Below are 6,866 nucleotides of genomic sequence, written 5' to 3' on the forward strand. Positions count from 1 at the left end.
AACCCAAATGCGCCCACTGACAGCCTAGGACGAAACTGGACGTTTTCAAAAGTTAATAAAGGAGAGAACCCCGGGGAAGGGACCTATGAGCTTCGTGACTATGAGTCGACGGGCGGAGGGCTGTACGCTTAGTGCACTTCCAGCACAATCCCTCACACAGGAACCGTGGGAGCTAATGGGTTAAAAAACACATATTTGACTATTGTTAGCCCCTTCGCTTCAAACAGAGGAAGTCATGTTTGTTATTCCTGATACTAGACGATTTATTCATCTTAGAGAGAATCCTATGGTAATAAAGGGGTTGACGATGGCTGTATCTACAACTTCTAATTCAAGCTCGCTCCTAAAATAGGTAAAATCGCACGGAGATTGTAAGAGTTTAATAAGATAAATTTTCTCCTTATCTTACCACCTGATGATTTTCATTTCTTCTTTTTGTTTTTCCGTTTTGGTGAATACCTTCGTAGTGACGGAGAGACATAATGACCATACAACCGTTCATTAGGATAATATCTTATATTTTACTCAGGCAACTTTCTCCCCTTTAATCTTAAACCCAGTATGGTTCTCTGGATTAAAGACCTTTGTGCAGTCGGGAGGCTTCAAGGTCGTCTTATAAGTGGCTCTGGCACTTTCGTAACATCTCTTCTTTAGCGATTTATTCTGCACATTACACTTCAGTATCCTCGTGTATGTCACTGATACATTGCAGGTAAATATTAAATCAATATACTGTAAACAACAAAGAAATTATGGCTAATTTTTAATGTGCTATATAAACTACTATAAAAGGGATCCAACGAAACCTACAACACCTTACAGTACGGCCCTGGATCTGTTTGAACTCACTGACTACCACCAGACGACATTATTCAGCTTAGGGGGAGCTCTCTCGTTGCGAAAAGGTTCAGTATGGGTGCGATGGGCTGCGTGCGGATGAATGCCTGGTTGCTAATGAGGTAGGTGTGAGAAGGCAAGTGAGGGAAGCCAGGTGTGGTGCGGCCAGCTGATGGACTGCTTCAAGGAGTTACGGCCACCTGGTGTATTACCTGCACGCTTAGACAGTAATGACTTCGTGTGTTTTCCTTTGCTCTGTTTTGCTACGTATGCAACAGGACAAGAGAAGGAGAACATACGACTAAGTAAATATAGAATTATGATGTACTGGTTTTGGGTTTTCTGTACTGTTCCGTTTTGCACTCTATACAGTAATCTAACACATCTGAACCGGAGATGACATCAGTGAGTAGAAGAGGTCTGGCAGTTGGTACACATGACAACCTTGACATATTTGCCTGTTAGCTTGTGGGAAAAAAATGTATGAAAGTGGCTGCCAATTATTAGATAAACTAAACAACTAACCGTACCGTAGTTTGTCAAAATGGGTAACCAGAACCTCTACACTGAAGCTGTACCAGGTTCAAATGTGACATACTGTACACTGGAACGAGAAAGGGAGTAAGGAAGACAAAGAAAACGCAGACTTATTCAGACGACAAGGAAGTGTGTGTTGAGGAAGGAACGAGGACACAAAAGGGAGGACACCATCAATGAACCAACAACAGCAGCAAGCAAGAGGAAGGTGAGAACAACAGAGAGAGAAAAAAATTATAACATCAGCACAGATCAGAACGGAGCAAACAGAGGAACATGAAAGTTTCCTTGTTAAAAGAATAAAAGCAACCGAATATCAAGACCTCGTATATACTAAAAAATATGAATCAAAACAACGAGAAATCAAAAATGAACTAACCAAAATCAGCTAACTCCCAGAATACTAGGTCACAGAAGACACTCATATCGTCCTCGAGCTTAAGGTACACTATAAAAACATATATATACTGGTACAATATGCAAACTGATAAAACGCACAAAGCTAACAAATGCTTCAATACTAAATACGATAACAATAACGCAAATAAAACTAGACTCTAGGAGAGGGAGAAGGGAGCATTCACCACTTCTATTTCTTTGTCCCTTCCTCCCTCACCTCATACCTCTCCCACTCTCGCCATTCTCACCACTCCCTACCCCCTCCTCTCCTTCCTTTCTCACCCCCCTCTCTCGCCTTTCCATTCTTTTTCAACTCTCTCTGTCACTCCCTCCCCGATTCAGTCCTTTTTCCTCCCACAACCTCCTCCCTACTTTTGACCTCCGCTCATTCCTTCTTCCATCACTCTTACCTCTCTATTCCTTCTTCTCTTTCCGAGATCTCCCTTCCCCTCATGCCTCACTCCCTCTTCCTTCCCAGGCCCCATATCCTTCTCCCTCCTCCTTCTCCCTCTCCCAGTCCCATTACCTCCCTCTACCCTCCACCCCTGCTCCCTCACTTCCCTCTATCACTGCCTTCACTGCAAGCTCCGATTCTTCCTCCTATCTTCTCCTTCACCTCATCCATTCCCTTTCCCCTCTCTCCACCCTTTCTCCCTTACTTCTCCCTCCCTCTGCCTCAAACTTAAAGCCCTCTCTCCTTCCTGTCCCTTCTCCCTTACCTGTCCCAGCCCCGCCCCCTCTTGCTCCCTTCTGCTTCCTTCTGCTTCCATACATTCAACTCCCTCTCTCCCCCTTCCCCCTACCTCTTCTCTTTTTTCCAGTTCCTTACTCTTACTCCCTCGCCTCTCTCACCCTCTCTCTCCGTTCTCTCTCACTTCAACCTCCCTACCTCCCTCCCTCCCATCCTCCCTTTCCCAGTTCCCACCCACTCCCTTCTCTCTCACTTCCCCTTTCCTCCCTCCCTCCCTCCCTCTCTCACTTCCCCTTCCCTCCCTCTTTCCCTCCCTCTCTCCCTTTCCCAGTTTCCACTCTCTCCCTTCTCTTTCACTTTCTCCTCCCTCCCATTCCCCTTTCCCTCTCACTTCAACTTTTCTCCCTCCCTCCCTCCATTTCCCAGTTTCCACCCTCTCTCTTCTCTTTCGCTTTCCCTTCCCTCTCACTCCCCTTTCCCTCTCACTTTAACTTTCCACCCTCCCTCCTTCTCCTTCCCAGTGTCCTCCCCCTCCTCCCTCTCCTTCCCAGTGTCCTCCCCCTCCTCCCTCTCCTTCCCAGTGTCCTCCCCCTCCTCCCTCTCCTTCCCAGTGTCCTCCCCCTCCTCCCTCCCTCCCTCCCCTTCCCAGTGTCCTCCCCCTCCTCCCTCCCTCCCTCCCCTTCCCAGTGTCCTCCCCCTCCTCCCTCGGCCCTCCCTTCCCCCTGCCCCACCAGGTAATCCGTGCTTAAACTGCAAACAGGCGAACTTTGTCTGGGATGAGTGCAGATCACTTTATCCCGGCCACCTCCAGGGACCCATCTGGCGACTCCTCTCTTGCGTGTCTTATTACGGCCACTAGAGCGAAAATTCTACAGATTGAATCGCCGGCGTGGAGGAGGAAAGGGAAAAAAAGAAAGGGTAGGGGAGAGGAGAAAAGAAAAGGTGGAGGAGGAGGGGAGGAAAGGAAATGGGTTGTGAGAGAGAGAGAGAGAGAGAGAGAAAGTAGAGACAAAAGAAGCTGCGGAGGAAGAGGATAGAAAGGAGGAAAGGTAAAGAGATATGAGCAGGAGAAGGAGGAGGAGAAAGAGACTGGAAGCGGTAGAGAAAGGAGAAAGAAACAGATGGTGGAGACAGGGAGAGAAATGGCAGTGTGGAAGAATATAAAAAAAGAAAAATAATAACTGTGAGGATAGAAGGAGGGAAAGAAATGACAACAATCGGAGGTTCTAAAAAGAGGAGGAAAGAGAATGGAATGATAAGAGAAGGAAGAATGAATGGGTATGAGAACAGCCGAGGAAGATGTGAAGTAACTGAAAGTGCAAGATGTGAATGAGCGAGAAGAAGGATGGAGAGGAAGAACAGGAAGGGATAAGGAGGAAGACAACAGAGAGGAGGGAGAGAAAGGCAAAAGAGATACGGCAGAAGGTTGAGGAGAATTATAAAAAAAAAAAAAAAAGACGAGGACTGAACGAGGAAGGAGTGAGAGGAAATGAAAGAAAAAGGAGGAATGTGGAAATAGGAGAGACAGAAAGGAGGAGTGGCAAGAGGAGAAGGTAAAGGATCGAGTGGAAGCAGTCACAAAGAATGAGGGGGAAGAGGGAGGAAGGAGGGAGAATGGCAATACGGGGAAGGATGAGGCAAAGGCTTCAGAAAAAAAAGGGTGGATCAAATTTCACGGAGGGTGATTTCAAGGGCGCCAGGGGGGAGGAGGTGGGGTTCGGTCTATGCAAAAACGAGTTGGACTGAAGCTATATTCACGGTCAGCTTCTTCTGCACACACACACACACACACACACACACACACACACACACACACAATTCGAAAATACAGATAGAAGCAAAAACAACTATTAAAGCATAAACTCGCGCATTAGCTCTGAAATAACACATCCAATCATAAACGCAAACTAAAGCACACTGCAACACAGTGGAGAAGGCACCCGTATACATACAATTTTCCTAACGTTTACATTACCCTGTATAAGTAAACAAACAATGAAAAGAATTAAAATCAAATGATGGGTCCAAGCCTATAGGAAGCTATGCATGGAAAGACAAATATAATAAAGTGGGCAGACTGAACTAACAGAACGCTATGCAGAACAGAGAAATGAACAGTAGAGGACAGTAATCAGTACTAACCAGTCATACATTATCTCCTATATATGTGTACTGTAGGTCCGAGCAAAGTTAAATTTCTGTGAACCCAAAGAATTTAACCCAATTCAGTCCCATGGCGTATTTTATATGCTGCTCCTGAAACAAGTACACGATTTTGTTTGGCTTAGAGAGGACTTCTAGCTCTAGAGGGGCTAATGACTGCTATTAACAACTGCAGCTAGAGAAGTCTACTCTAAATGAATAAAATTACTTGGCGACAGAAGAAATAACATAGAAAATACGTCACTCAACTGAATGCGTTAAAGGAGGATACCAAAGTTAGAGTACGTCCCGCCAGCTACTAATTTCGGGATTCAAACCGACTGACGCTTTACAGCAACAAACTCCTAGCAGAGGAAAGAGCAACAGAGTAATCAAGCGTGAAAAGAAAGGTAGAGGCTCTATTTACCAGCATAACTTTGTACAGTCTACAAAGTCTACACAGGAATCCCACTATATATTGCCTTAAGCCTAAGTGACGATCCACTCTGTCATCTCGCATTACAGAAAAAGCGCTAAAGGCACGAGAACACAAGCTCAATTACACACACACACATACACACCCACACACACACACCCACACCCACACAACCACCCACCCACACACACCCACCCACCCACCCACCCACACACACGCACTTATAAACACACATTCACGTACATTTAGCATAAATATATATATATATATATATATATATATATATATATATATATATATATATATATATATATATATATATATATATATATATACAAATATCTCACAAATTAAATCTCAATGAACAAAACGACGGCCCAATCTGTCATCTTGTATTAAAGGAAAAAAGGGCTAAAGACATGAGAACACAAGCTCGAGTACACACACACACACACACACACACACACACACACACACACACACAGACGAAAAAAAGCTCACAAATGAAATCCAAACACAGGTAGAATTTATAAAGGGAGGGAGTGTAGAGCATCAAAGGGTTGGGAGTGGCGATGAGAGCCCCGCCCACCAGAGTTTTGTTTATGATCCACTCGTGTCGCTAATTGCCAGGACCCGCTGCCACTCCTCCTCCCAACCCACTTCCAGAAAGCTTAAATTCAGTTTTCACAAGCATTCCCCTTCCTCTCTCTGTTCCCTCCACTCCCGTCCCTCCCCTCTAACTATTCCCTATACCACCCAACTCCCTATTTTTTTTTTATGCTAGAAAGAAGGAACCAAAGGCCACGAGCCCGCAATACTGTTCCTTCCAAGAGAAAGACAAAATACAAGAGAGAGCCAAATTCAAGATCCGATCATTTCGAGATGCCTGGACACACTCAACAAGCTTCCCTATACTCCCGAAACGGAAATGCCCTCGCTGATACTTTTCCTTCAATCCACTTCCAAAAAACTTGAAGTCAGTTTCCACAAATATCCCCCTTACCCCCTCCCTCCTTCTCCTACAATCGTCCATAACCCATCATCCTCCATGGAGCCTCCAAAAGCTCCCAACTGACTTTTATAACTACCTAAATGTCTACATAAGCTCCCCAAATTCCACGGGCCTGCTGGTACAAGAGAGTTTGAATTCAGTTTCGACATGCAACCCCTCCCTCCCTCCCTCCCTTCCCCAATTGTTCTCCATCCGCTCAGACTATTCTCCCTATCTCCCAACACGCCTCGATACTCCATGTAAGTTCATCCACAACTCCCTAAATGCCTCATCAAGCTTCCCTAAACCACCTAATGCAAATGCTCTAACTGTTACTTAGTTTCCCATTCCCAGATAGCTTAAATTCAGTCTCTGTTTGCATCCCCCTTCCTCTCCTTCCTTCTCTCCCCTACTAGGCTATCCTCCCACCACCCATCCTTCTCTCACGCGCCTCGACGAGCTCCATTATAACTCTAACATTTCTCTAAATACCAAAATAAGCTCACAAAATGCCAAAAACCTACTGACACTCCTGCCACCCACTTCTTGATGGCTTAATTTCAATTACCACGAGCAACCACCCCCTTCCCCCCCAGTGTCCTACTTCCAACGTAATATCTTTATTTATCTGCTCCTCCATGCCTTCATAAGTTCTCTAATGGCCTCAGCTGCTATCTAAATACATTCATAGCTCTCTAGAAATCATGGTCTCTTAAAGGTCTCCACAAGCTCACTAGACACCTCTCAACCACTCAAAAAGAAAAAAAAAGCATTACTTGTCATTGCCTCCACATCCAAAGCTAACCCTTCGTTTCCACAACCACCGGCTCACA

Source organism: Coenobita brevimanus, chromosome 26, assembly GCF_032717465.1.
Source record: "Coenobita brevimanus isolate Jiangsu-jjx chromosome 26, ASM3271746v2, whole genome shotgun sequence".
Lineage (NCBI taxonomy): Eukaryota > Metazoa > Arthropoda > Malacostraca > Decapoda > Coenobitidae > Coenobita > Coenobita brevimanus.